The sequence below is a fragment of the Pogoniulus pusillus genome, chromosome 21, assembly GCF_015220805.1.
Source record: "Pogoniulus pusillus isolate bPogPus1 chromosome 21, bPogPus1.pri, whole genome shotgun sequence".
Classification (NCBI taxonomy): domain Eukaryota; kingdom Metazoa; phylum Chordata; class Aves; order Piciformes; family Lybiidae; genus Pogoniulus; species Pogoniulus pusillus.
The window spans coordinates 15,579,996-15,586,527 of NC_087284.1; the positions used below are offsets into that span (position 1 = coordinate 15,579,996).

A 6,532-nucleotide genomic window follows, 5' to 3' on the forward strand; every position below is an offset into this window, starting at 1 on the left:
AGTTTCCATGCTTAACAAATATTCGTCTGACTGCTCAAACACATTTATGAATCGAAGAGATCACACTGACTAGTGTTCTAGTCCAGCACTTTAGTCAGGAGGATATGTGTGTGATTCTAACAAAGATGTGATGAGCTGAAAAGGCTTTTTCAATATAAGCCAGGGGGGGGAAATAAATCAGTTAAGCAACTAGAAGTAATTACAACATTGTCTGAAGGAGAAAAGAATAGATATTAGAGTTGTAGAATGCACTGGGTTGGAAGGGACCTTTAAAGATCGTCTAGTCCAACCCCCTTGCAGTAAGCAGAGACATCCCCAACTAGATCAGGTTGCTCAGAGCCCCAAGCCTAACCTCAGATGTTCTTCAGGGATAGACTCTCCACAACCTTCCTGGGCAACCTGTTGCATTGCTCCATTAGCCTCACAGTAAAGAACTTCTTCCTAATGTCCAACCTAAATCTACCCTGAATGTCCAATCAAAAATCACAAACAATATATTCAGAACATTTGTCTCAAACACTCAAAATAGCCATAATTGTCTAACAGTTTGGATTGTGGATTATCTTTACAGAGGATGTCATTGTGGTAGTTATATTTAAACTTGGTGTATCTCAGATGAAAAATTTCAGGAAAGAAGAAAAGTTAATGTTTTAAAGCTTTAAGAAATAAGAATGTAAGGCTGAAACCACATCTACCCAAACTTAGTCTTATTTTGACTATAATAATCTTCTATTTAAGTAGTATTCTCAATTACATATAGATTCACTGGCACCAAGAAGATGGAAAAGTAATGCTTTTGCCCTTGTTGGTTAAGAACAACATAAAATAGGTCTGTTCATTTGTTCAGCTTGCAGTGGAGCTTAAATTTTGTGTAATGAAAGTGTTAATTGAAGAGGAATGGCAGCTGAAATAGCAGCCATCACATACAAATATATTGATGAATATTTGGGATGTATCTATTTCTCCAGGGATTCCTGTACAAGTTCTGTTAGAAGAACCATAGGCTCTACAAGGAGAAGTGGCAGAAACAGTTACAGTGGAACCAGCTTGATGTTGAGTTACTGATTTGCCAAGTAAGTGTGTGTTAAATGGAACAAAAAAAAATCTCCCTGGACACAACAGGACATAATGGGATGTGACAAAGAGGCTCTGAGGGGTCTCCTTCTCTGGAGACTTTCAAGGCCTGTCTGGATGTGTTACTCTGTGTTAGATAGCATTGTCCTGCTCTGGCAGGGGGGTTGGACTCGGTGATCTCCTTGGGTCCCTTCCAACCCCTAACATCCTGTGATCCTGTGATGTAGGCTTAAACCCACAACAAAGTAGCAAAAAAAATTGCTAGGACAGAAAAACCCAGAAAGTGCTCTGAGTTGTCTGCTGAAAGACCATCTTTTGCTGCTTGTCTGCTGTATTGCCTGTCTTCATATACCTGGCAACAGCCAAAAGTTTATAAGCAAGTCAAAACATTAAGATAACCTTGCAAGATGAGTGGTAGTTCACTTCTCAGGGAAGTGGGGTCAAACAACATTGATGACCTTTTGTGCAGACTTCCCTCACAGTTAAAGCTAAGATGATTTCTGTAGCTGATGTATGTTAACTTTTGTGTGAATTCCCTCATTAAGTTTCTCATCTGCTGTGGCATCTGTTAAACCAGAAAGAATTGAAACTAGTTCTACTTTTCTAGGACACTGTTGCAGTGATTTAGTGGATCTTGTGTAGCCTGAACTTCTACACAGCCAGGGGCAAAGATAAGAAGGGATTATGTGCAGGTCTTCAAATGCAGGTATTTGCAAACCCACAGGTGAAGAGCCGCGGGCACTTTAATCTTGGTGAGTCCACAGGTGATGTGCTTTTGGACTCCCTCCATTTCCAGCATAACAAAACTTGTAGAGCAAATCAAAAAGCCACACACAGGATGAGAAGTGAGACATGATCAGCACCTCAGCTCTCTGCTTCAGATTGGGATGCCCTTCATGTTGATCTGTGTAGTAGGTGCTTACTAGATCTACACAAAATTCTGGGCCTTTGGCATGCCGGTCTTCACATCACTGTGGCACCAGTTTGTGCTTCAAAATCACCCTTGCCATTAGTGCTGCAACCAAATGTCAAATGAGTGCCATAGCTCTGAAACCTGACTTGACTACTGAACTTCAAGCAATTGAGAAATGTAATGGAACCTAATCAAGTTAATGTAAGTAATCCCTCAACGAGATTAAACCAATTCTGTAAGTGTATAATCTCTGCAGGAAGGTTTTCTGTCCTGTGCCACCAGTCTTGCTTTCAGGCCCAGGTTTATAAAATTACCTGTATGCTAATTTAATGTGTTGGCAAAACATAAAATCAATTAAGAAAAAGTAAACAGAAGCTAAATCCAAACATTTTTATTTGAAATACAACATTTGTTGTTCTTTTTTAGCAGTGGAAGTTATAGCTGACTTGGTTTTTAAGGGATGTGACTGACTGTGGCTCACACAAAGCTATAGCAGAGTGGAAGAACCTTTTAGAAAGTTAGAGTTTAGAAGAATACAGTTAAATACAGAAAAGAAGGATTATAGTCCCTGTCCAGTTTGGCCTTTTATATGATGATTTAATGTGGGAACCAAAGAAGGGAGTCAGCTAGAGCATATCCCTGTGTACCCTTGACACAAGATTAAGGTTAGAAACATAGTCAACTGGTATGCTTGCTTTGTGTAACATTTGTATAGAAGCATAGCAAACTTAGAACAAAGACCTGAAAGTACTCTGTGCCAAGATAGCCAACACCTCACTGTAACCCAATAAGAATGTTAAAAACAGTCTTTTACCCAATCACTGTATTCCACAGTTTACCACACTTTGTAGAACAGCATATAAAAACACTGCTGCTATAGTAATAAAAGGCTTTCACTTTGGCTACTTTGGTGTCCACATATTCACGTGTCACTCTTATTTTGTCTGTTACTAATTAATATATACAGTGACAATTTAATGACTTGTTCTGTTCTTAAAAGTCCTGAATTTATATCCAGAGTGAATTTCACTAAAACCTTTCCCCCAGGAGGCTTGGGAAGCAGAGTAAAAGCTGTATGGAGACAGAAGGAGCTCAAATACCTGAAAATGGGAGAAGGAAGAAGAATGTGGTTGTGCTGTGTGGAAGTCAAGGATTTAAAAACTAAACACAGATAGTTTAGGCCATTTTTCCCTGTTGTTTGGGAGCCAGAAGAGGCTAAATCACTGCCATTTGGAAATGCTTAAATGCTATCACTCTAAGAGCAATTTCTTCACTGTTGTGGCTTTTTCCACAGACATCAGCCTGTGGAAGTGTCAGCAGATTAGCAGTTGGACGCCTCTTACAGCCACAATAAAACCTCAATAAAAAGGCAAAAATAACAACTAAAGGTAAATGAATGCCATGTTAGAATCATTACCTTTATCCTTAGCTCTCCTTGAGTTTAATCTTGTGTCAGGCTTTCCACTATTTTTTAAAGGACAACTGTCAGGCAAAATGGAGTATTGTAACCTGGCTCTGTAATGTTTTTAAACTTGGAAAAAAATGTATCTTAGGCATTCCTTTTTAACATTTAATATTCCCTTTGCCTGCCAGTGAGCCAGCTGTGATGGGATTTTAACCAAATTGTATTGTCTTGATTATAAATGGCCTTTTAGCCACCAAATAAACTCTTCTGTAAGACAGAGTAACTTCTTGAAGTGTTCCTGATGTTCTTTGCCCTTTGATCATTCTTTCTCTTTTTCTCATCGTTGCTCAGTTTGCTCTTTAGTTGGATATTCTCCGCTGTGTCTTCTGTTTTGTGTATATTTAATGTCAAGGGCTGGGTAGTTCAAGAGAGACAGAGAACAACTGGAAAGAGCCCAACAGAGGGCTAGAAAGATGATGGGATCTGAAGCATCTCTCTTCTAGCAAAAGGCTGAGAGACCTGGGGCTGTACAAGCTGGAGGGAACTGATGGGAATCTTACAAATGCTTATAATATCTAAAGGATGGGTGTCAAGAAGATGCAGTGACAGGACAAGGGGCAACAAGCACAAACTAGAACACAGGAAGTTCCACCTAAGCATAAGGAAAAACTTCTCTCCTGTGGGAATGATGGAATACTGGACCAGACTGCCTAGAGAGGGTGCAGGGCCTCTTTATTGGGAGACTTTCAAAACTCACCTGCAACTTGCCCTAGGTGACCTTGCTATAGCAAGAAAGCTGGACTAGATCTCCAGAGATTACTTCCAACCCCTACTATTCTGTGGTTCTGTGAACAGGTCATCATAATGGGACTATAGTCAACTGGTAGTCTCTGGCCCACCTATTAGTTAATCTTTATCATTCATAATGAATTAATATCATAGAGACATACCTTGTTTAAATTCAGTTTGTACTAGAGAATTACGATAGGCAATTATTTTATTTAGACATTTTTTTGACTTTGAATTTCCATGAGCAGGAGAAGTGGACATGAGTGATCCTATTTACCTGCCCAGCAAAATCCATTTTAGTGGGCAGACCATGGGTGAAGACACCATCCTCACAAATTCTCAGCAAGCAGCACCTAAAGATGCCTTGGATCCCATATAATCAGGAGCTACTTCTACAATTTCTTCTTTTCCAGGAAATGTGTTTAAAATGTTTGCTGTTTGTGTCATAATACACAGACTTCCACCAGATTCAGAGCTATCCAGGAAAGAGATCTGGCAAAAATGGATCCATGCATTAACAGAAGAATATGTGTTGGTTGGATGTCTGAGTGCATTATTAAAAGAGCACAGATAAAAAGAGCAAATAAGGATGGAAGTAAGGAAAGACCTATGGGTGAAGTTAACACCCCTCTTCCATGCTCATTAGACTGAAGGAAAACAAAACTAAGGAGGTGGGAAAAGAAAGATGGATAAAGCAAGCATGAAAATAGCAAAGAGGAAAAGTATAAAAATCTAGGATTGGTGAAAAAGACAGAAGTGGAGTGAAAGGAGGAAGTGTGCAGAAAATAATATAGGAGGCAATCCTAAAAGTGTCATGGTAGACATGCCAGAGCACACAATGCAGAGGGGCATAAAAAAAGTGAAAGAAGGGATAAAGAAGAATGACTGCAAGGCATTTCACATGTCTGGTGTTACACTACCTGTTATCATTTCACCTCAGAAATCTAGAGTGAAAAACAACAATGAAATACATTGCAGCAAAACATAGGAGGACGAGGGCTGAGAGCCGTGTGTATCATATGCAGTTTCTCTGGAATAGGAGGGTCAATAGATTGGTCCTGGGTGGAAGATTTTGAAGAACAAAACTTTGAGGCTGACAGCACTGGGTAGGAGGGAATGGTCTGCATAAGCCTCAACGCTAGGGAAAAACAGTCAAGGGGAAAGGAGATAGAACAAGGACAAGTTGGGCTGCTAGCATGAAATAAGCATGAGCTGAAGGGAAATAGGAAGGGATGTCAGTAAGCTGGGGTTGTAGGACATGTCAACAGGACACCAAAGTCTAAATATTATGCCCTTTCCACCCTGTTTTTTTCCTTCTTAAAACAAACAAAGTCATTCCAGGATCATCCTCTGTTTTCTGCCTTTGAAACAAACTACCCCTACCACGTCAGGTGTGGGCTGCTATTAATAACCAATTCCTGGTAATAACTTCAAGGTTTATTTTAAGAAAAACAAACAAGCAGGAAAAAAAAGCTGCGGCTGGGGGTATTTTTCAGATCTACTCAGTCTGCTCCAATAGGGGCTTGGAGCTCTGGGAGGGGACCAGCACTCGGGGTTGCCCCAAACCTGTGCCGGTGCTCCAGCTCCGTGCAGCCCCTCGCACAGGTGCAGCGCACACCAACGCAGTGCACCTACGCGAGAGAGCCCTCAGCACCCCGCTGCACGTGCGCACGAAGGGCGGCAAACCCGCGTAGTGTACCCGCGTAGTGTACCCCCTTCCCCAGCAGCGCTTCCTCCCTGCCGGCAGCCCTGCCCCAGGCGCGGGAGCCCCGCTTCAGACTAGGTCTCCGCTTATCCTATGCCCTTCCCCGAGCGCGGGGTGCGGGACGCCGGGATGCGGAGCGGACATCAGAAAGTTAGGCGCTGGAGGGGCGGGCGAGGTAGGGGGCCGCTCCCCCTTGCCTTTGTTCGGCGCCGGGGAGATGACCCTCGTTGGGGTTGAGCCTGTCCCGTGGTCCCGCCGTCGGCACAGGGCCGGGCGGGAGGCGAGAAGAAGGAGGATTGAGGCGGAAGGTGCCTCTCCAGCCTCCCTCCCTCCAAGGTGAGTTGCGCCTCTGCTCCGCGTTTCTTTTGTCTCGGTTCGAGGCCGCCGCGCACCCCCGCCCCGCCCTGGCAAACTTTCGTCGAGGACTCTGGTGCCTCGACGGCCGCCCGCGGGCCGGGACTGGAGGCCGTGGGGCCGGGCAGGGTTGCGGGGTTAGCTGCGGTTTCCGCCCGCGGCCGTGCCGCGGCTGCGGCGGGCGTCCCCGTGGGGGCGGCCTGAGGGCAGGTGGAGGGGCCATGGGCGGGACCCTCCTTCCTTTTTGGTTTCTTTGGGACGGATGCGGTCGTCCCCATCTTTGCGCTGTACG

General features: G+C 43.7%; 1 long non-coding RNA gene across 1 annotated transcript; it reads left to right on the top strand.

Moving 5' to 3' along the window:
- The first annotated feature begins 340 nt into the window (after positions 1-340).
- LOC135184877 (uncharacterized) lies at positions 341-3,675 on the top strand. The gene is made up of 2 exons (XR_010306246.1): positions 341-2,188; positions 2,988-3,675. It is a non-coding gene; the product is annotated as an uncharacterized LOC135184877 (long non-coding RNA).
- The last annotated feature ends 2,857 nt before the right edge of the window (positions 3,676-6,532 follow it).